At 38.4% G+C, this 24584-nt stretch overlaps 1 protein-coding gene across 2 annotated transcripts in view; it reads left to right on the plus strand.

The window, feature by feature from the left end:
• SGMS1 (sphingomyelin synthase 1) overlaps nt 1–24584 on the plus strand; it is a 266110-nt gene that overhangs the window by 25082 nt on the left and 216444 nt on the right. For both annotated transcript variants that reach the window (XM_011361623.2, XM_023531466.1), the window contains exon 2: nt 7483–7578. The gene's annotated coding sequence lies outside the window, so the exon portion shown is untranslated. The remainder of the gene's footprint in view (nt 1–7482; nt 7579–24584) is intronic.

Here is a 24584-nt window from a genome sequence, read left to right on the forward strand (position 1 = left end):
CTTTTCCCTGTTATTGGCTACCTCCACCACCATCACTCTTATCATCCACACATATCAGTGTTTTTCATTTTTGTTGCTTGATGGCATTTGTGTGAATGCATGGCTATTTTTCCATATTTGGGTATTTCTACTTATTTGTCTTGCTGTCTTCCCAGACTCAATAGCTTAAAACACAAATCGACCTTAGAATGTTTGTAGTAGGGAAGGACCTTCAAGATCATTTGCTTCATTGTCTCATTTTAGAATTGGTTAAACTGAGGCTCAGAGCGGGTGATGTGGTTTGTGTAATTTCAGTTATCATTTGGTGAAATCAGCCTCGTAGCTAAGGTTCTGGATGCTCTGTACCTCTCAGAGCCTCTGTGTTGACTTCTCACACACAGATCCTTCATGGTCTCCTGTACCATTTTTGTTTCCTCGACAAGGAACTTCAGAGTTGCTTGACCTTCACATGTCACTTCTTTTTCCACAAACCAGATGTTGAATACCCATTCACAAAGACCTACCAATCCTTTCTATGATTTAAAAATTTTATTTTTTAATAATTAAAAAAATTTACCAACAATAAAATTCACGTTTTTTGAACATATAGTTCTGAGTTTCAACACAAGCAGCATATAGAACAATCCTTCACTTCTCAGATTCCCTGATGCTGTCTCTTTGCAGTCAAACCCTCCCCCATCCCAAACTGCTGGCAACACTGATCTTTTCTCTGTTGCTATAGTTTTACCTTTTCTAGAATATCATATAGCGAGATTAAATAGACTATACCCTTTTGAGATGGCTTCTTTCATTTGCAGTTGAAATTCATCCATGTTGTTGTGTGTGTATCTCTAATTTGTCCCTTTTTATTACTAACCAGTATTCTACTATATGGATGTACCACAGTTTACTTACCCATTCTCCCATTATATTCCCACCAGCAATGTGTGATAGTCCTAGTTGCTCTACAGCTTTGTCAGCATTTGATATTGCCAATTTTTAAAATTTAGCCATTCTGATAGGTATGAAATGGTATCTCATTGTGATTTTAATATTCATTTTCCTAATGCTTAATGATGTTAAATATCTTTTCATGTGTTTATTTGCCATTTTTCTGCCTGTTATATATATCTGTTTATCTTCTGTCTATTATGATGTTTGTTATACCCATTATCATTATCATAACTCTATTATTCCAGGTGATTATTGTGCATAGCTTTTTATATTAAATTGTTACCCACATATCACAGTATATGCCAAAAGTTAAGGTACCGAGGTAGGAACTTTATATGTATAATCTTATTTTATCCTTACAAAATTATCAGGAGATAAGTAGTGTTTTCTATTTTTATGGAGGAGAAATAAAGATCCCATGTGCAACAGATATTTGTTGATTATCTATCATATGCTATGAGCTAGTTATTATACCCATTAACTAGTTCTGTGAGTTTGAGCAAGTCATTTAATCTCTGAGTCAATTTTCTTATTTGTTAAATAGGGATCTATATCACAATATTCTCTCTCAGAGTTTTGAATGAGCGTTTTAAAGAAGAATGTAGGAAACCTGTTTAGCAGAAGGTTTGGCCTGTGGTATATTCTGAGAAACCATTAGCCGTGATTTCTGTTCTCTTCCAACACCTTGTCCCGTACTGAGGCTTTTTCTGCCCTTCACTGACTACCTCCCTCCGGAAAATTGCCCCTTCTTAGGTCTCCTACCCCATTCTGGATGAAATATTAGAACCAACACACAATTCAGCCTTTTTTAAGGAATGCGCTTTTCTATTTCCTCTGTGTAGCTCACTAGCTCGCTGAATGTTTGCTTCATTTGGCCAAGAAAGATGAGATTGGACCAATTTTGCAAAGCAGACCTACAATGCTACAGTTACTACTGCTCCCTTACCCATCCCCTAAATGCAGAGAAGACCAGCTACTGTGGAGATTGGTGGTAGCTAACGTGAATGTTCTGTTTCTAAATTCACGTCATACTTTAAATACCTAAGCTTAGGTATGGCAGAAGGGGTCCTATGGAGGAACCTTATCTCTCATTTCAGTGGTGTATGTAGTATTGCTGAAATTCTTCTTGTCATTTACTAGTCATTTAATCAAGTTTTTTGTTATTGGCCAGATAATTTGGAATGATTTCCAGGAAACTGGAAATTCTATGAAGAGATATTGCTATTTGAAATGAGTGCTAAGATTTTCTAAAGTCGGTGACAGAAAAGTTAAATAAGCCGGATGTCTTACTTTGAGTCCATTCCAGCTCCCATGTTTATGTAAAGATTGTCTAAATTTTACTAATATCATAAAGGGTTGATCTAGTTGGCAAAGTTATTCTGTTTAGAGTAGGACAGAAAGAGGAAATTATAATATTAGTAAAAAAAAAAATCATGATACAAAGATGTCCTTTTACAAATTGCCAAATCATCTATCATGGAGTATGTGAAAGCAAAGATATTGTTAAAATTGGCTTCCTGCTTTTTCCTATTAGATAGCTAGAGCACATTTTCATTTCTTCCGTTGTTAGGCATATATCTGATGCCTACCATGTGCCAGGTCTCTTTTATGGGTTAGTCTCTTTAATCCTCACAGCAACCCTTTGAAATAAAAGATAGCCCGTTTTATAGATGAAAACATTGCATGCAGAGGCCATTTGACCTGCCCAGTGTAACCCCATAAGGAAGTGGTGTCAAGCCCTGGTTTTCTGACTGTGCCTGCTGCTCTTATTGGCACCCACTTTGCCTCAGTCTGCCTGCCATGGAGGTATGGCAGCAGCTGCCTACTGCCCACCAAGAACACCAGCACATGTTCTCCCAATATGGCACCTGCTTCTCTTGCCTACCACAGATCTTGGGATTAGGGAATTTTATTTTGTCCAGAGGGCCATTGTAGAAAGAGCATGAACTTTGAAGTCAGAGACAAAGTCCAAGTGATATCTCCACAATTTTATTTTATTGCCTATGTGGTTTTAGTCAAGTTACTTCAATTATAAATTTCTTCAGTTATACAATGGGAATAATACATGCCAGGTAGAGATATGGGGAGGATTAGAAATAATGCAGTAGAACACTTAGCAAGTGCTTGGCACACTGGAGTTGCTTAGTTAGTTACCGGTAGCCGCTCTTATTGTCACCTTTGCAGGGCCTTCTGGCTGGTCTTGTGGCGGATGAAGAAGCTACCTGCATAGTGACGAATAATATGGATTCTGGAGTAAATCGCTTATCAGCTATGTGATTGTGAACAACTTAATTACTTTCTGTGCCTCAGTTTCCTCCATCTGTAAAAAGGGTGTAATAATAGTTCCTACCTTATAGAGATAGAAGATTGTAAAGAGACAAGGTCGAAAGGATCTCATTTTGGTCATCTAGTGGCATTGTTTTTTTCAGTGACATGATATGAGCCTCCTTGAAATTTACAGAGATATTTCTTCTCTCCTTTCTGCTCAAATTGAAAGAATTTCTCATTTTTTGTATCTAATGCCAACAGAAATGTTTGATATTATGTTTTTACTTGAAATATAGATAAATTACAAAATTACTCTTGCCACTTAAGAAATTGAATTAACTAAATCTAAAAAGAACATGTATTTTTTGTAGAATTACTACACATGAAATTAGGTATAGTGAATAACAATCTTACCCTATAGGTGAAAATATAAAAAAACCTAGCTCTCTGTTAAAAAAAAAATAAAAAGACTTAAAATACAATTTCATTGAAATGATTTGACTCTTGGGCTTTAATCTTGAATTTGGCTGAGTTGAATGCGAGTTAATTTTTTTCCCGTTTGAGGTGACAGCGATAAGATGGGACCATGGATATGAGTCTACCAGGAGGAAAATACTCTGTGAATTTAACATCGGTCTAGAAATCCAATTTGACTTATCCTTGTGGGCTCTGTGTGGTGCTGGCTGGGTCTGCATCATGATTCTGAAGTCCGTACTGATGTCCTGTGACTAATACGTTCCAGCTGTCTGGGTCACTACTTTGGAGTACTATTTATTTGCAGTAGTGATGCTGCAAATAGGAAAAGCTTTCCCTTTTGTTGGTTGAAAGCTTTGCTGGTAATTAGCAAAACAAGCATGCCCCTTATTTGGAGAGAGACTGGAAAAGCGGCTTAAGAGTCAGTTGTACATAACTGCTTTGGAAAACAATTTGGCATTCCTTAGGAGAGCTGAACACGTGCAAACCCCAGCCCAGCTCTCTTCTAGGTATGTGCCGGGTCCTCCAGGGGATGAGCACTAGAATATAAATGAGAGCATTATGTGTAGTAGCAAAAACTGGAAAATTCTCAGATGATCCTCAACAGTAGAATAGAGCAGTATATTGTGGATATGTTCATACAATGAAAACTATATAGTGGTGAAAAATCTGTTAAAGCCACATGAGTCAACAGGGATGAGTCTCTGATTCTTAAGAAGCAAAGTCTGAAAAGAATACATACAGTCTAGTTTTGTTTATATTAGTCTTAAAACCAGGCAAAATGCGGCAACATATTGAGAATACAAATGTGGTAAAACCATAAAGAGGAGCAAAAGAATAATTGACTTAGACTTCCGTCTGGTGATTATCTGTGTGTGGGGGAGGAGGGGGAAAATGGAGGAGGAGAGATAATCAGGAGCGGCACCAGGTCTTCCAAACAGAAAGAAAAAACCCAGCATCGTCAATTGAGTATTAGGTACATGGGATTTACTTTATAATTCTCTAATCTGATGTTACTATATATACGGTTGTCACTGTATAACAAGTTATCCCAAATCTTAGCAGCTTAAAATACTAATAAACATTAACGATCTCACACAGTGTCTGTGTGGGCCAGGAATTCAGGAGCAGCTTAGCTGGTGGTTTTAACTTGGGGTCTCATGGCACTGCAGTCAAGATATCAACTGAAGCAGCCATCACCTGAAGGCTAGACTGAGCTGGATGATCTACTCCTAAGAAGCCTTACTCCCTTGGCTGTTTGGAAGGCCTCAGCCCCTCGCCGCTTGCCCTGTCTTTAGAGCACCTGAATATCCTCATGACATGGCAGCCAGCTTCCTTCCCAAAGCAGAGTGAGAACAGAGCTGCTCTTTGACCTAGACTTTGAAGTCACACTCCAGCATCTCCCCAGTATTGTACTGGTTATACGTGCCAGCCCTATTTAGTGTTAGGAACCCCTAACAATGGAGGACAACACAAGAGCATGAATATCAGAGGCAGGGATCATTGGGCCCATCTTGGAGGCTGGCTACCATGGTTGTGTACTTTTAAATATATTTTTCACAATAAAAAGTTGTTAGACAAACTAAATTGGTAAGCTTATTTTTCTTGAGTAGTGAGTGATGCAGACATTCATTTAAATAGGTGCTGAATATGTTACCCATCAGCATGCGGTTGAAGAAAAGCCAGTGATGTAAACTGGGTGACTGAGTAGTGTGAGCCTGCCTGATGGGAGTGTGCGTGGGGTGCTGAAGCTGGTGGGAAGGGCAGTGAAGAGAGGAATTCAGTAATATACCAGAATGTGTGGTGTAGAGATGAGATTATGTGTGCCTGGACTTTAGTCTACTCGACCTAGATCTGGCGGAAATCTGGGATTTCTGATTTTGAAGAGAATTCTCCAGACCAAGGGCCATCGGTAGCTTTCTTGGCTTTCTGTGATATAAAATCCCTACCAACTTCACACATTCTCCCAAGCCACCTTGAATGAAAAAGGAAAGAGTCACCCCTTGTTCTCTCCCCGCACTTGTAAGAGTGTAGCTGGAAGTGGATGGGCAAGTAAGGATAGGAGTTTTAGCTTAAAAATTCATGCAGTGATTGCATTCTACTCCATAGTACATATTTGTTTTATTATTAACAGCTTTTAAATTACTGATTAGCTTATCCTCACCAAAATCTTTGAGTAAAACTGATGTCTCCAAAGGTACATCATGTTTTTTCCTTGGTTTTGTGTAGCACTTAGCATAACTTCTTGGTTAGTGTTCCTAGGTTCTCTGTGCTCCAGTTTGTGAGGCATTGAGTGATATCCTGTCTCCTTTGTGGGTTGCAGTGTCCTTATGAACAGGTAGGTGTTCCAGCCCCCAGGTGAGGAACAAGTTAGAGAGTTTCTCTGGATTTTTAATCAAGCTAATGATGGAGGAGACAGGACTGAAAGCCAGGTGCAGGGGGTCCCTAACTAGCTTTCCTCAGGCTTTTATATGCCAGCATCTTCACAGGTATAGACATTGATACCTCTAAACCTCTGTGCTTGCAGAATTTTGGTGACTGGCAGATGAGGGGTCAACTTAGGCCATCGTATAGGGACACAGCTTTCTCCCTAACTATAATTTTAATTTTTTTTATGCTCCTTCCATCTTATTGATGGAGCAGTATCTGTGCCATTCTATTCTATTGTATTTTCCATTTTATAAAAATGAATGGAAAATCTTCAACAGCAACTGATAACTGCCTTTTGTTGTGGCAAAGATAAGAATCATCATGGGTGCCATGTGATGCTGGTTTTCCTTCCCTTGGCTAACAGTGTGCTGCTCTCTGTTAGAGAACAAGAAGGGAGAAAAATGAAATACACACAAGCACACACACATGAAATATCAAAAATACATTAAGGTTTATTGTGTTTAGAAAGGTATAATTACTAATAGTAATTATAGTTATTGGTAATCATAATTATAGTATTAATGGTACTATTAAGAACGGTAATATATACTCTCAGGCAACATACTGTGGCATGGCCCCGCTCCCCCAATGGCAAGTGAGTGTGTCATTTGGCTCTTTTGCTTTGAGGTTGGTTTTTAGGAGACCATCATCTTGAGGGCTAGGGAGAGTGGAGATGACCTGTATGGTAAGACAAGCCTTGACTTTGGGGTCAGGAGACGTAAGTTGAAGTTTCGTCTCTGGTGTTTACTGGTTGAATGTCCTTGTCATACATCATCTCTGACATTTAGCTGCCTCCTCTGGAAGATGGAAACAGTAAACTCAGCTTACCTCACAGGGCTGTGGTGGGGATCAAATGGAATAGATAATGCCAAAATGTAAAGTGTGGAGGCAGCAGGAATGTGATTATGGTACCAGAGTGCTCAATAGCATGTTCCGTAGTTGAGTATAGCGTAGATTGACTCCAGGAGGATCAGCAATTCTGGTGTGGTTCTAAGAGTGGACGTGGATGCCTTCTAGGTGTGGTCTCAGAAATCCAAAGTCAGAGCGAAACTCAGGTCTTTGAAACTCCAGTTTTTATTTGAGTAGAAGTTTGAGGTAAGTCACTGCTCTGAAATTAATGTGAATTTAAAGAAACTTACTGAGGAATTCCTTTGTTCCACAAGTTTCCAGCGTGGATGAGGTTAAGTTTTCCCCACATTCAGTATGTAATAGGATTTTTTTTCCTCTTTTTACTCTTTTCCTTGCTTAAAAAACAAATAGTAAAGCAATATTTTAATCTAGAGGCTTGTCATATATTGAGAGCATTTTCTCAAGTGAAGTAGCATTAACATAATAAAAATCCTTGGTGATGACACGCTGTTTTGCTTATTCTTGCAGGGTAAGGGCAGCATGAATGATCCCTGAATGCATCTTTGGGCAGACTTAGCCATTCGTTTTTGATTAGAAGAAAGAAGACGGTTGTCCACTTGAAAGGTGAGTAAAGATTTCTATGCAACTTTTTATTATAAAATTTTTCTAATATATTAAAGAGTTAAAAGAATGTGTAGCGAATCCTGTGCATCCACTACTTACATTTAATAGTTGTTGGCATTTTGCCACCGGGTGTGTGTGTGTGTGTGTGTGTGTGTGTGTGTGTGTGTGTGTGTAGGTTTGTATATTTTTCTGTTGAAACATGTGCAAATTAGTTGCAGACATCATGATATTTTATCCTAAATTCTTGGGGATGTAGCTCCTAAAAATAAGGATATTCTTCCCCAAGAGGCATTTTAGAACATTCATAAACTATGTGATATAGAATCATTTAATTAAATGCAGTTATAATTTACTACTAAAGGTGTAATTTTGAATTTCTGCCCCCTTCATAACTGATATGAAGTCAGATTTTAAAAAACATCTTTAAGCAGTGGTTTATTTAATGGACAGACATGCAGTACGAATTTGTTTGATTTGAGAAACATCTGAATATAAAAGATTGGAATTTGTACCATGGGCCCTGTATAAGAGAGGATTACTATGCTTTCTTCATTCTATACAATCTGTCCATCTGCCCCACTGTGGCTGATGTTTATTGTTAGGTCAGTAGATCAGAATTACGACCCTTGCCTTCTTCCTGAACAGCATTCACAAGTAGACTAGTCTCTGTGATCTAATGTGATCAAAGGTCTTAATTGATTTTTTAAACCTGAATTTATTATGAGAATGTGTAAAGAATATGAGTGGTAATGTCAAATTGAGATTACTATATTAAAATCAACATTCAAAATGATGCTCAGCCCATAATTTGACTACCTGATTAGAAACTTTACATAAAATCTTAAAGATGTGTTCAGATACGATTGTAATTGTAGATTATTATACATTATGGCCAATTATACAGTCAGTTAGTACAACTCAGTTCTTGAAGGGTGGTTGCCAACTGTTCTACGTTCTAATCTCAGTTACATTTTATTTGTGGTATCTTCCTCAAGTGGTCCTTGAGTAACTAAGCATTTTTTCATAGATGTTTATAAACTAGACTTGCCCATTTAGAGTATTATTTAAAAAGAAGTCTATTAAAGTGAGCCATTTAGGGCAGTAGAAGCTTCTTATATTCTTGTTTCTGATTTAGAACAAAAATTTCGTGATAGCAGTAAAGTTTCTTCAAAAGATACTGACATTCTGAAGGAGCTGTGGCTGGAATTATAGGATGTCAGAGTGATCTAGTTTGTTTTTTTGCACTTTGACCTCTGTCTGCTTATACTTTGAAAAGATGAGGAGTGAGTGGGCTTCCAGTGAGGCAAAAGCTTGAAGGACGGTCGAAGGGAAAGCTTATGGGGCTCTGCATGGGACCTTCAACTGGCTCTCTGGCCCTGGAACACTTACACATGGGGTAATGATTTTCTATTGAAATAGAACATACATACAAAAAATATACATGTTAAGTATACAGCTAGCTCAGTATGATTTTCCAAACAGCTCACCCATGTAACCAGCACCCAGACCAAGAAACAGAACATGACCACACAGCCTCATCTCATGCCTCCTTCTAGACACTAGACACTACCCTGCTCCATGGGTAACTACTGTGTTGACTTCTAGGAGCATAAATGCATTTTGCTTCTGTGTGTGTGTGTGTATGTGTTTGTGTGTATAATATATAATGCAAATTGTACTCCTTTGTGTCTGGTTTTTCTCATTCAACAGTGTAATAGAGAGATTTCTCCATATCGTTGCATATAGTTAGAGATTGTTCATTTTCATTGATATCGAACATACCATCGCATGAGAATACAATAGTTTATTCATTCTATTAGATGCAGGTAATTTTTTTGTGTTCACCCACCCAGAGGACCTTCCGGCAGAAATGAAGATTAAACAAAGTTTTATCCTCATTGTGGTTACAGTGGAGGTAGCTCCGGGTTGTCCAACCTCTGCCCAGCTTCTGCTGTGAAATGAAGGAGGAATCCAGGCAGCAGAGAGAAGATTGAGACACAGTTGGGAGATGTGTGTGTGGTTTTTCAGTCCTGTAATGATTCCTGCTGCTTTTCCTGTGACTCACCTGCTGGCACATATTTTCTCCATTCTCTTCTTTGCCATTATTACTCCTTCATAACCCCTTCAAGGAGACCATGCGGAATATATCAAACGATAGGCAATCAGTGAATATTTAAAGTTCTTTAGGTGTGGACATTCGGTGTTAGATGAAGGGCAAAGAATTGACAATTACAGGCTTGCTCTTGAGCAGCCTGTGTTGTGCTTATGGATTCACAGGTGTGGATGTGGGCTATAGCCTTGGAAACCAGTTGTACTGTAGAATTCAGGAAGTAAAGTCAAAGGCTTGCATGGGCCAGGCTTGTAACATGATGAATATTAGCTGAGAGTTGCTCAGTAAGGAGTGATGGGCACTGTGGGGATGAGTATATATGCCCTGCCCAGTTTTTGATCCAACAAAACATTTCTGGCTGAATTTAGCAAGTTCATCAATTTCCAACCTTTAGGGAATAGAGTGTTCATTGTAAGAAAGTGGTTTCCCTGGGATTTGGATGATTTTATGTTTGTTTGTTTTTTTTTAATGGAGGTTTTTATGGATTATTGATGTTTTCATAAATAAAGTTTGATTCAAACACAATCATGCTTATTTGTTTATATATTGTCTATGCTTTTGTGTTATAACAGCAGAGTTGTTTACTTGTGAAAGAAACTAGGGTTGAGTAGTGACCATATGTAACCACATGACCCATTATACTTAAAATATTTATCATTTGGCCCTTTACAAAAAACTTTGCCAACTCCTGCTCTACTTCATAAAAGCAAGGACATAGTAATAGTAACCTCTATAGTCATGAAGTAGTCTGAGCCCATTAATTTTAGTGTTAATACCTTTATTCATTTATTCAACAATTATTTACAGAGTGCTTATTATATGTCAGGCATATAGAATGGCGATAGGCAGATATGGTTCTTTCCCTAGAGGAATTTATAAGTGGCTCCTGTGAACTTGAAATTCCATTCTAGGATTGTGCTTTCTATGAATCAAAACAAAAGTGTAATATGGAAATAGAATTACCAAATTTTCAATTTTAAACTAATATATTGGCTATATTAATTGATTATATAGAATATGATTAACACTTATTCTATATAATCAATGGTTACCGTAGTTATAAGGAGTATGTAGAATGGCACACATAGAGATGACTTTGTGTTTAAAGGTCCTAATTGTTTACACGTGGTTAACACCAGATTGGAAGGTAGCATGTCTGGATAGGGCTGTGAGCTGTGAAGTGCTTACTAAAGCAAGCCAAGCAGACCCCCAATCTTAGGCTACTTTAATAATAAATAATAAACCTCAACAGAAAATACAGCACACAAGGTAATAAAATTTTGAATTGTAGTATAGCAAATGAATCTTTTGTTGGTATGCTTATCTGTTTGCTTACATGAGGTCAGAAAAGTTTGTTTTCTCTTAATAAGAGGCTGTCGAGGGCATCATAATAAAAAGAACTGGTTTTTAATGTAATTTTAACTCAGCATTTTCGTATATGCTCATATATATTTTATGGGTGGACACTCAAACTGTATGAGTGACTGCCCCTTCTCCCTCCCTAGGTTGCCTTCTGACATAAAAAGGAAACGCAGTCACCTTAGCTCAGTAAACCATCATAAGCCAAAGTGGCTGCATTGCCTTCTTTCAGCCTGAGAGGTCTTTTAGGAAGTGAGACTGGACATCTGTCCGAGTGTTACAGTTACAGTTAGTTAGCCGTGTGTAATAATTTGAAGATGTGAAAATGCATGAAGTCCTGGTAATGTTTACACATTGTTTTAAGAGCCATCTGACATCAAATGGAATTCTGCTTGCCACGTTCTGAGGCAGTGATCTGGGTGACCAACATTGCTTTTCTCTGAAATCTAAGACTCAGATATGGGTTTGTCTGAAGGAACTACAGAGAAGGAATGTCAACTGGTGCAATGACTAGTTTAATGAAGTTTAATGAATGTGGTAAAAACACCATAATGTTTTTTGCTGTTGTTGTTGCCAAAATTAATAAAGTTAAGATTTAGTTCCTCTTTATGAGAAAGAAATGAGATATATCCATTCATACTTTCTGCTTCTTATGTTTAAAATGTTTTTTAAAAATTCAGTTCTGTTCTTCATTTTAGCAATTTTTTGTAGTGGTTTGTATTTATGAGTAAATGAAAAAATGAGAATTGAGAGGACAGGGAGAAAAATATCATAGTTTTTTTCCTTACAAAGCTGGAAACTTCAGGCTTAATTGCTTTGGTTAATAATAAAGTTTTCTGAAACAAATTTGATGATAGGGCAAATCACTTATCTGTGGCATTAGGAAAAAGTGGATCTTCTGTTCTACATAGTATGGAGTTCTTTTCTCAAGAACTCCAGCTTCAGGAGTGTTTGTCAAGGCTAGCTAATTAAAATTTACTTTCTCAGTCTCTCAAGTTGTATTTCAGAGGGGAAAGTACTGAAGTACAGATGAATATAGCTTGATAGAACAAAATATGTTTTAGAAAGAGTATTAGAATGATTCTGTTGGTTGCAAGCGACAGAAAACCCAATTTCAGACCATCTTAAGTGAAAAAGTGGCTTAGGTAATTGAAAGTCTAGAGACAGAGTTGATTTCAGGAAGGGCTTGATTGGGGATCCAAATGATGTCATGAGGACCCATCTTGGCTGAATGTTCTTGGCCTACAACCCTTCAGGCTCACATCATTATAGGGATCATCTATGATACTGCACAAACAACATTCTTGGTCTTTTGCCTAGCATTGGACCAGTCACTGTGGCCAGGACATTGGCCTGTGCTAATTGGAGTGCCCATCTCATGTTGCTTCACCCCTAGAGTCTGACATCAGCACATCTTCAGTTGAAGATAAGCATTGATTGATGACAGTGGGGAATGGTTCCCTCCAGAAATATATTAGGGCAGTTACCTGGAAGGTCAGTGGGTGCTGAGAGAGAAACAACAACAACAACAACAACAATAATAATAACGAAAAATGTATCTTTATGGTTTGCAAAGCATTTTCAGGTATAGTCTCTTGTTTGACCTGAAAGAAGCATCAGGGAGGCAGAATAAAGAAGTGATTAAGAACATGGATCCTGGGGCCAGACTGCATGGATTCAATTAGTAGCCACATAAGATTTTGACAAATCATTTAACGTCTCTGCACCCCAGTTCCCTGAACTGTGCAAAGGGGATAAAGATATCTACCTTACAGGGTTCTGGAAGGATTAAATTACCGGATATTTATAGGGCACTTAGGGCCTGATGCATGCTGGTCTCTTTGTCCCTCGTTGTTAATCTGTAAACAGCTCTGCCAACAGAGCGTCCTCTTCATTTCACAGGCGAAGTTCAGAGTCACATGGCCTCTAAGGGTGGAGCCAACACAGTTGGGTCTCCTGACCTCTTCCCTGCCCCTACACTTGTGTTTCTATAATGATCGTGGGGCGTTTGGATTAATAATGAATTGAAGAAGCAGAGAGGAAAAAATTCCCACAAGGTAGGCCTGCTGTTTTGAAGTACCTGAGTGTACAGAGGCCAGCGTCACATCTCTTACTTGCAAGTGAATTTTTAGCTTCCCATATACAGAGTTCCCCCAGGCATATTTAGGCGACATTACTGTCCGGAATTCACACTGGCATTGTGCTACCCTGGTGGGCACATGCTTGGGACCATTAGCCATATCCAGATTGGCACTCACTTGGGAAATGTTTGCTGCTTATTTAATCAGGTCCAGCATTCTGGACTTTAGAGGAATCTAGGATTTTTGTGGTTGGGAGGTGGTTTGAACTTATCAGCATGATGTGAGGATGTAGTTTCTGGCAGAGTGGCTTGGACCACCTAAGAATGCTGCTTCCAAGGCCTCAAACCAGTTCTGTCTAGAAATAGGCACAATTTTCCTCATTAAGTATTATTTTCCCACAATGTTAAGATTGTTCTATGGGGAAATTATTCAAATGACTTATTGAAGAAGGCTTGCCCTAGGGATTCAGACTTCAGTATGACCCAGACATCTAAGGAGGGTCTTGTTGCTTTCTGAAGACAAAGACAGTGATTTCTTTTACTTACTGTGGACTCAAGACACTGGAAGCTTAAAGTATCACTGTGGGTAATTTGTGATGCACCACCAAAATATGCAGCTATGCACGAAAAGAAAAATTTAATAGAAGCCACAATTTTGGCTCTCCCTGTGGTGATTTTGAGGAAAAATGGTGCTATTCAGTATTCCCAGAGCTTGCTTCATCTCCAGACCCACCCACTTCACTGCATGAAACACTCTGCCCGGCAGCAGCGTGTCCTCCCCCACTGCCACTGTGCCTGGCATGTGGGAGGCGCTCAGATATTTCTTGAATGAAAAAACCAATCCGAACTGTGCCTTTGTCTTCATTTTCATTTTCTTTTGACAAGAAATTGTTTACCACATAGATGTCTTCAGGAATTTCAGCTCTGAGTCTTACATTATCTTCTGTGTCTGAACACACCACATTATATTGTTTCTTTAGATGAAGGTGATGGTGTTTTGAGTATTGATTCCAACACCTGGTTTTACAATGATATTTATATTCTGAATAACAACACCTAATCAGAGAATAAAGGAATTAGCTACTAATCCTGTAGAAGCGACCCTTGGTTTGCAAAATGCTTGTGGGAATCATAATAGGTTCTTAGATTTAATCCCACTTACTTTATTCTTAGCTCCTTGGGAGCTTTTTGCCTTCCCAAGTAGTCTAGGATTGAATATTAATAGTTTCTTAATTGTCTTTAACTTGACCCCTTTTTATAGCTGGAAAAACAGGGCCAATCTTATTTCCTGTAATGTCAGCAACAAAAGTAATAAATAACATTATCACTATGTGATAAGCATTACCCTGAGTTCTTTTGTTGATTATCCTGTTTAATATTCTCAACAACTCTATGACCATTATTTTATGGATAATGAAACTGAGGCACAGCCCAGATGTGGCTGAGTGGCCACAGGCCTGCTCATAGCACTCATATACTGTACTATCAATTGGTGTGGGCCAGTGTCCTGGCCAGGGATTCAAACTGCCTCTATATTGGAGTCATCCTGAGGACCTTATAAAAGTACTCCATGTCCAGGTAAATGACCTCCTCATGCCTCCTCCTCTTGCATTCTTGTTTACTTGGTCTAGGGTTTCAGGTGAACGTACTGTGCATTTAGGACTGAGAACCTTTGGACTTGAGCTGTGGTTCTTAAAATTGGTCCCTTGGAGCAGTGGTATCAGCATCACTTGGTAACTTGTTAGAAGCAGAAATTCTTCGGTCCCATCCAGACTTGCTGAACTGAATAAAACTCTGCAGGTGAGGTCTAGCAATCAGTGTTTTAATAAGCACCCTCACCCCCACCCCGACCCCCAGGTGATTCTTCTTTTTAATTGTAAAAAAATGCATAACATTAAATTTACCATCTTTGCCACTTTTGAGTTTCCAGTTAGATGATGTTAAGTGTGTTCACACTGTTGTGAAACAGATCCCTAGAACTTTACATCATATACCTCTCCCTTCTCTCTTTACCCCCACCCCCTGGTAACCACCAGTCTCTTTTGTGCTTCTATGAATTCGACTACTTTAGAAACCTCGTGTAAGTGGAATTCCGGGTGCTTCTTATGTACACTTTTTTTGAGAACTGATGAACTCTGAAATTTGATTTGGCTCATCTCCTACTAGACTCCCACCCGCATCATCAGTATCAACCATATTGTAAATCTCAAACACACCTTGTGCATGGCACACTCTTTCTCTTCCTGCCTCTGCCACTTTGTTGTTCTCTGTCCCTTTAATCAAGTTACTTAATTTCCCTGACGTGGTTCCCTCATCTGTATAAAGGGAGTAACCTAACTTTGCAGTGTGGTAAAAGTGAAATGAGTAGACACATATCAAAGTATTTTGCAAATTGTCAAGTAGTATACTAATGAAATACTAAGTGTGGACTCTCTTTTTTTTGTTTTAGTTTTTATTCAAGTTATATAAGCTTGATTTTTAAAGGGTTATATAGTTCCACAAGGCCTCTTGTCTCCTCTATGCTGTTCTTCCCTCTCCCCAATTTCTTATGTGGTGTTTGTCTTGTACTGTGTAAACCTGATTCACAGCTATGCTATATAGTATAATTTGGTTAATTTTCCTTCATACAAATTTTGTTTTTTTTGGATTTAGTGATTGTCTTATTTTTAAAATTTTGTGCACTAATCACTAATTTAGCTACAAACGGCATTTCATATAAATCTCCTCCCAATATTTTAAGACATTTAGGTATTTTATCAATTTTATCTTCTTGATAAAATCTCTACCTGGAGTCTTATGCTCTGTCCCAATCTAGACTACTTCCTCTGTGGGCCTGCTGTGCGCTGCATGTTGAGACGGACTCTTCCTTTAGCACCATTCTGGAGGATTTCTTTTATCTTATTTCTGTATTGGCTTCCCTGTTTTCTTCATTCCATATTTTATACTTTCTTAGTTTACTCCCTCATTTTAGCAGACCACATCTTCTGGAACCTTCCTAACAAATTACATGGGAAGTATGACTTTTGAATTATTTTATATCTGAGACTCTCACATTCACATATAATTTATAGTCTCCTTGGGTATAGAATTCCCGATTGGAAATCTCTGCACCTCAGAATAGTGAAGGCTGTGCTCCTTGCCTTCTGGCTTCTAGTGTTGATGGTGAGAAGCTAAGACCTTCTGATTTCCAGTCCTTTGTAGGTGACTGATTTTTTGTTATTTTTTCTCTTAGATTCTTCTCTTTATCTTGAGTGTTCTGAAATGCCATGATATTATTCCTTGGTAGGGAGGGTCTGTTTTCATTTATTTTGCTGAGATCTAAATGGTCACTTATAGGCTGGAAACTGTCCTTAATTTTTAGAAATTTTCTTTAAGTGTATCATTGTTGATTTTCCCCCTTCGTTTTCTGGTTTTGTTTTGTTTTTTTTCCTTCTGAAATTCCTATTAGATGTTTACTGACTTGTCCCATGACTGTCTTTTTTCCTGTTTTTCACCTCTGTTTTTAAGCTGTTAGAATATTTTCTTTACTTTCTAATCCTTCTGTTAAAATTCCATGTTTGTTATCATGTTTTTATTTTCTGACAGCTTAGGTTTCGGGTCTCTGAATGCTTCTATTTTATAGAATCTTGTTATTTCATAACAGTATTTTCTCAGCTCTCTGAGGAGGTTGATGATACTTTTTTTGAAGCTTTCTTTTTTCCTACATAATTTTTGTTGTTTTTTTTTTCACTGTTACTTTCATGTTAGATTCTTTATGTGTCTCATGATCCTTGAATGTCTGTTCATGTTTAAGAGTGGGACTTCACAAATTGGAAGAAATGGCCCTTTTTTTGGCTCTGCTAAGTCAGTTGCCATCATCTATTTGATTTCCAGTTTTAAAAAGTTTAAAATTTTAATCTTTCCTATTATGTTTGTCCTTGTGGATTTATGCCATTAAAAAGCAGTGATTGTTGTTATGGTAGAGTTTTAGGCGGGAGAGGAACTAAATATGTGTGTTTATCCTCTGTCCAACTGGAAGTCAATATAGAAGTCTTAAAAAATAAATTCAGGGCAGGATTTGTAGCACTGGTTTTCGGTCAGACACATACCTGCTGTGGCGAGCCTTAGCTGGCATCCTTTTTTATTTTTAAGGCATGATATATATTTAGATTGTCTCATCAGAGAGCTTGGCTTTCGTGTTAACTCTGCAGCAGCTGCTTCTTTTTCTTCGTTTCAGATATAAATTATCAATAAATTTGTAAATAATTGGTCTTTGAGATAAAAATAAGAATCCTTAAAAAAAGATCCCTATTGATGTTTCTAAAAGGAATTTTCTGAGGGTAAGCGTATAATCCCTTAGATTAAAATGCAGCTGACACATTAAGCCTTCTTACATGAAAAACTGAATAATAGGCTTTAATGCCATTTGTCCTTGACCACCCGCAAAGGGCATTCTGCAGGCCAGAGAGATTGGACATAAATACAGCATAGGGAATAAGGCTGTATTTGTGATTTTGATCCCTTGTAAATGCTTCAACAAAGCATTCAAGCTCAGATTGTCAGAGAGCAGGTAAAAAACTATTATAAAAAAATAACCTTAATTCTGATAGCAGGTCTCTGCAAAAATTAAGCAGTTTTTAGGAGGGCAGTGTGGTACTTTTAATATAGGCCAACTGACCTTGGATCGTTTCATGGTGTGCTTCTTGTGGTGATAAATTCAGTTGCTTTCTGTCCTCTCTGAATGCTCTACATGTCCTCTGTCAAATATCCATGTTTTCTTCCTGCTTACTGGAGCACAGCCTCTCAGAGGAATGCCTTGGTCTTTGCCTGATAACTGAGATGATGGTTCTTGGCCTTGGTGGTGATTACATAACAGAAGTTCTCTTCAGAAGATTTGTAGCTCTGTGCATTAGCAGCTCTTCGATAGCTGTAACTTCACCACTTGGGAAAGGAAAGGAAGACCTCTTCACTTCCATGCTGATTGCTGTGGAAGCTTGCCAGAGGTGCTTCCTTTCGTGCAGGGCTGTGTGCAAAGCCGAGAAATTGCTTTCCACTTAAAAGCACTGGCCTGTTATCACTCTGTAAACCTTTGAGGAAATCAGATTCATAGGTTTCCTAAGTTTAGGAAGTCACATACTCTTATTATTAAGGCCACCGATGATCTAGGGGTAAATTTAGTTATTGTCTTGAGGTTGAATTAAAATTAATAGGAAGGACAAGACTGCAGAAAAGCCTGGTTGTTGAGTTTTCTTAAAAATGAATATAAATAAATTATGAATTCTCATAGGTTAGGAAGGGTTCCCTTTTGTTAAATTAGCAACCTCCTCTCTTTTTCTATATTTCATGTTCCTTCTCTGTGCCTTCCAAGTCTGTCTCCATATGTACGGTAGTGAAGTGAAATGGTGGGGCTGTGTTTGTTACTTAGTAGAGGCCAGAGTTTTTTGTGCTAAGTAACAGGAAACCGTGCAAATGATGACAGGTTAGCCGAGCAACGCCCAGTCTGGAGCTTCCTGAGTTTTGTCATCTTCGATGATTATCAGAGTTGCTGCCTGGGCCACACTTCCACTTTTAAAGCTCTAGCCCAAGCATGAGCAGGATGTTTCCTTGGTTACCCTCAGCTTAACTGAAGTCGCCTGAGTCTTTTGAAAGACTTTGCTAAATTCTGAGAGTCAGCAAAGGAAGGTAAACCTTCTTTTAAAATTGATTAATCAATTAATTAATTAATTAAAAGGAGACCTACAACTATCTGTTTCTGATCTTGCTAGAGCTACTTCGCTCCCAGGGTTTACAGCCTCAGCTCTGTGCAGTATTTAAAAATTACTGGATGAAGAGTCAAGGAAGAACCAGATATTTATAGTTTCCAAGTGATTTAGATTATATTGCCAGCAGGGCAATGATTATTTGAAATTCTGTTCTGTTGCCAACATCATGTTGGCATCAGTACATGGTAATTATAATTTGTATTCTTTAACAAACTTCTATTGGCAGAAGTTTATCACATATCATAGATAATGGGTGATGGTATCAAAAATGTTCTCTAGGCTAATGAAGGGTTAAGTTTATGAGATAGATGACTTTGTGATTCAAAAAATGTATAATACAGAGTGTAGCTTTGTCATTTGTAATTTGAGACTGTCATGAATAGGCCCCTCATCTAGTTGAGCATTTTAACTACCCAATTTCTCCATGGAAAAACTGCTCTTCACATAGCGTGTGAATGAAATATTCTATCCATTGTGGGACTCCCCATGTTCTTGGAGGGGGATGAGAAGAAAGGGTGGCATTTATGGAATTTGGCTATTCCGCATAAAGGGGTATGTTCCTCTAGCTGCAGCTGTGGTGTCTGCTGGGAAGACAGTGAGGACAAGGGTGACTCTTAAGAGACTCTAAGATGAGTCTATAGTATGTGGTGAGGGGTTTCAGAGGTTGCTGGCTTTTCATGTGAGACCCCAGTGTCTGATGCCTTTTGTGGAGACTATAGTTATATCGTCGTTTGAGAAATTTACTCTTGGGTCCGTAATGAAGATGAACTGGCCATCTTTCTGTCTAAAGAAGTTGGGTGTCACCTATAGGGTGAGCTGCTTTAGCATATCCATCACCCACCTCCTTGTGGGGCATGTCAGAAGCTGGGGCTGAGAGAGAGTGTTAGATGGTTGAGGGGGCTGCCATCTCCCACTTGGCTTTGGTTAGGAAAGCGTCTGGGGGTCCCACTCTCTAACATGGCAAGTGTGATACAGGAAGGAAAGGAAGAGACGAGCCTTGATGACTTTAAGGGTGGTGCTCTAGCGGAGACTGTTTAAACAAGATGTGGAATGCGGCTGGGATCCTAGGAGCAAAATAGCTCTGGGAAGATCAGAAGCATGTATTTTCTTAGATGAATGGTTATACTTCTCTGCTTTATGTGTTTTCCTTTGATTTCCTGTAGGACTAGAATAGCCCTTCAGAAGGTATTGGAAATGTTTTTGCCCATGCTTGGGCCATAGCTTTCAAGGTCAAATGTGTGCCCTGGAACACCCCCTCCCCACACCCCCCCAGCCCAGCCTGGTGCTGTCAGTAGCAATGCTAATTGGGGAGGGAGCTCTCAGGTAAGCTAATCTGGGTGCTAGGTCTTCTGGAGGGTTCTCTTCTTAGTGTTAAAAACTGTGGTCTCTGTTCTGTTTTAATAGTGGAGACCAGTCCCATAGTTTATTTCACTACTATATATGTTAAAGAGAAAAGGAGAATAAGGAAGATATAAGGACAAGAGATTGTAGAGAAAGTAAAAGTTAAAAGGAAAACGAAAAGGATCTCTTTTTAACTGTCAACATTTATAATTTATATTTGGTTTAAAAATAAACTAGGCATCTTTGAGGTACTGTGTTTCTTATTAATTTTTGCAAGGTCATAGAGTCATAATTTTAGCAATGGAACCAGTTCTTCAAGTACTTTTTTTTTTTTTTTTGGCAAAAACCCACTGTGAAAAACAAATGACTGATATTGCTCTGATGGAGGATGCCTCTTGTGACGCGCCCCCACACCCCGCCATCATGTATGAAGACACCTTTAGAATGCTGCAGAGCACACTTGAATCAGGTGTATTCTAGAATTCTGTCATTTTCTGGACAAGGAATTGTGAATTTTTTCCCTTTTGTTTTGGCAAATGAGACTGTTGGGGTACGAGCAGTGGGTAGGTCTTACCTTTTTTACTGCCCTCTGCATGGACTTTGATTTTTCAATTATTTGGGAAGTCCTGCATAATGTAATATGCTAGTATCCTTGGTTATAAATCTAATCCCATAGTGTTAGTTTCAGGAGCTGCTTTTTTGCCTAGAAGAAGGGATATGAGCCTTGGAAGAGGTGGCCTTCACCAGCAAACTGGACTTGCAGAAGACAGCGTGGTCCTCTGGCCAAGGAATGCCCATTGCAGCTCTGTTTCTAGTTAAAGAGAAGGCTGGCTGGGCCTGTGGTCACAGCTGTACAAAATGTGTGGTGGCTTATTTTCTCTCATTTTCCTGTGTGGCCATTCAGTTGCTGGGAGAACTTTCTTTGGTAACATGGTGTGTAGGAGCCCAATTTTTGAATCAGGCAAGACAGATCTGGGGTAAATCCTAGCTTCTTGGCTGTGACCATGAGAAAATTACTTAATCTTCTAAACCTTAGTTTTCTCATCTGTAAAATGGGGATGTTGTTTGCTTCAGAGTTTTAAGGATTAAAGGAAGTTTAGCATATATTTGTGTATATATATGTAAGTTTTATATTTATGTTAATATGTAGATTTTTATATCTGTTAAATACAGAGCAGATGTTATTATCATACTATTATATATTATTATGCTATAATTATACTCAAGCACTGTGATATGCTGGGCACTGTTTGGTGCCCCTTTCTGCTTGCTAACTTCCCAGATGCAACAGCGCTTACTGTAGGGAAGTGGAAAAATTTGCCAGGCTTTGTTTGAATGGCATCCAGCTTCTAATTTGCTTTCTTTAGTTCTCATTCTTCTAACTCTTAAGCCTTTGTCTTTTGTTAATGTTCCCAACGTTCTCTTAAGGTCTTAAATATTAGAACAGACATGAAATTTCTGGGAGGCCAAGAATGTGGGCTGCCTAAGCACTGGCAAAGTGGCCTCATAAAGATGGGTTTCTTAATCTTTTTACCTTTTTAAGTTTACTTTTTTCCTCCAAGGAAATTAGGGAGAGAGGATTTGTTCATAAAGCAAACTGAATTTATTAGGCAATCAGTCATTAATGTTTTGTACTTTTTGTCAGTAATTTGATCAGAGCCTTGTCAGCAAGAGATAACTGGTATTTGCAGTTGGACTTGATAAAATTTTTGCCAGAGGCAAAGACTATTTTGGCAGTTAGATTGTCCAGAAGGTTTCTGGGCAGAAACTGTTTCTTTTACACTTTTCTGAAATAGCATGGAATCCAAGGGCCCACAATACAGTCTTATTATTAGAATCTTAATTGGGAACTATAGATATAGAACAGTAGCATGTGGACCTCAAGTCTCTGTCATTTCATTCATTGGGTCTTTATTTGCGCTTTTTAAAAGAATTTCATGTGTGATGCCTTGGCACTAGCTATACTTATGAGAGTCCAATTATGTTGATTTTCTTCAGGATTATTTAAAAAATATGTTCACAATAGTTCAAGTCTACATGGAATGCCCCTTTCTTTTGAATCATTAACATTGTAAAGATTAACCTGAGGCTTAATAACAGGTTTACTAGAAGAGTTTCTGTTATGCTCAGTAATTCTATATAGTCAAGCTCTAGTCCTTTACTACCTTTGCTATTGAGGGGCCAAGATTATGCGATGTTTGTTGTGTGACTTTTTCTGCAAGTTGAGGAAGTCTGGTTTAAAAAATAAAGACTACCAAAACAATATCTTCCATTGTTCCTGAATTTCCTTGAAAAAGTTTTCCATTAGTTTTCATGGCATCATTCCCCCGGAGGGCCCACAGTCTGCAGTGCTTTGCCGGCGTAAAATTGTTTTAAGAAGTGTAACCATAAATTCCTAGAAGTCAGCAGAAGACCTTGAAAAAGAACCATGGTGAAGATTAGCCGTTCTCGCTGCAGTTGTGGCACCCGGGTGCGGTTGCCACCTTTGGGCCTTGTCACAGGCTCCTCCCTCACCAGCCTCCTATGGTGAGAAATCACTTGAAGATGGGAGGTTAAGCTGTCTGACCAGATTGCATAACAGTGGCTTAATCAGCATTTACCCTGGATCCATTTGACTCCAAAGTGCTCAATTTTAACTACCATCTCCTGTTGCGACCTAGCTAGAAAAAACCTACTGACTCCAAAATTGGTGCTTTTTCTGCTATGCCATGTCATCCCCATTTCCTGGCATCCTTACTGTTCATCCCTTCCAAAAAACCAAACTTCCTGTCCACACTATTTTACGTCGATAGGCGCCCCAGACAGCGCTTACAGCTCTCACTTCTTTTGGACAGAGAAATACAACCTCGGTGCATCCTAGATTGTTTTCTCTTATTTATGTAGGAGAAAAGTCATCACAGGAATGTAAATATAAGTTTGTGTGTGCTATTATTTTTTAAACCAAACTTTACTTTTAGTAAAGATTTAGGAAGATGGAGCTAGGAATTATGAATTAGATGGAAGTTATCAGAATTCTGATGGTGTAGGCTTGGAGACAGTGAAGGAGGGAATTTAGACAGCTAGAGGCATTGGACAGTAGATGACAAGGATCCTCATGGCTCCCTCTGGGCTCAAAAATAATTTTGTTCCGTTCTTTCATGTATTTGTTCCTTCCTTCATTCCTTTCTTCATTTGAGTAGTCAAGCATTCACCAAGCATTGTTGAGTGGCTATTGTTTTCGAGCTCTTTTTGGTGCTTTGTAATAACAAAAAGTGTGGGGAAATTTTATCTGCCTCCTTTTAATGGGAGGAAAGGAAATTAGGAAGAAATAGAAATGTGTGTATTTAGTTGTTACTCATAGACACAGACAACAGTTTTGAAGTTACCAGAGGGGAAGAGGGAAGAGGGGATGTAGAAAAGGGTAAAGGGGGTCAAGTACATGGTGACAGAAGGAAATTTAACTTTGGGTGGTGAACACACAATGCAATATACATATGATGTATTATTGACTTATACACTTGAAACCTGTATAATTTTGATAACTGTTGTCACTCCAGTAAATTTAATAAAAAAAAGAAATTCTAGGATTGGTATGAATAGCACATGACCATTCCCAGGTTGGTTTAGATTGTCCACTAGTTCAAGCACTTTCTAGCTAAGAGTAATTTAATGTTTCTATTACTGAGAGTCACTCTAACAAATTCTAATAAAAAATTGTTCTCAAGCCTTAAAAAAACTATTGCTCTTATAGTACCAGATGCTTTTGCTCATAAACATAGGATGTTTGATATATTTTAGAAATGGTCAAAAGTGTATAAAAAATTGTGAGATTCCTTTCCACCAGCCTTTTTGCCCTAGTGAACTAGACAAATGTTCCCATACCCCTTCCCCTCCCTGAAAGGTGGCAGTGTGAATAAAATGGAGAGGCATAACATTTCATTATTTCCTGAAAACAAATATTTAAATACAAAATATAGTGATGAGATTAGAGATACAGTAGTTAGTATATTTAATATTTCCACAAAGTCTAAAATCCAAGGAATGTTTGATTAAAGTGGGAAAGAATCCTTTCTCTCTCTTTTTTTTCTTTGTGGAAAAAGGAAAATTTGAAACATTTGAATTGTGTGCGTGTGTTTTTTTAAAGTCCACTTTATGATGTATCTAAAACAAGAATCTCAAACTCAAATGCCTGTTGGGGCCAAGCGGATAACATAAATTGGTGAAGTGAGTTGGATATTAAATAATGGCAGAGGCTGTGCGCTGCTTTAACAGAAGCAAATGCTGTTGGAACCTGCTCTGTATTGCCAGATGGTAGCCCATCTGGGCGTTGGGGCGGGGGGACGGGTTGGGGGAAGAGGCCAGATCTTCCAATTTTCGTAGAAATCCAGAGTTTTAC

Source organism: Pteropus vampyrus, unplaced genomic scaffold (genome assembly GCF_000151845.1).
Source record: "Pteropus vampyrus isolate Shadow unplaced genomic scaffold, Pvam_2.0 Scaffold68, whole genome shotgun sequence".
Classification (NCBI taxonomy): domain Eukaryota; kingdom Metazoa; phylum Chordata; class Mammalia; order Chiroptera; family Pteropodidae; genus Pteropus; species Pteropus vampyrus.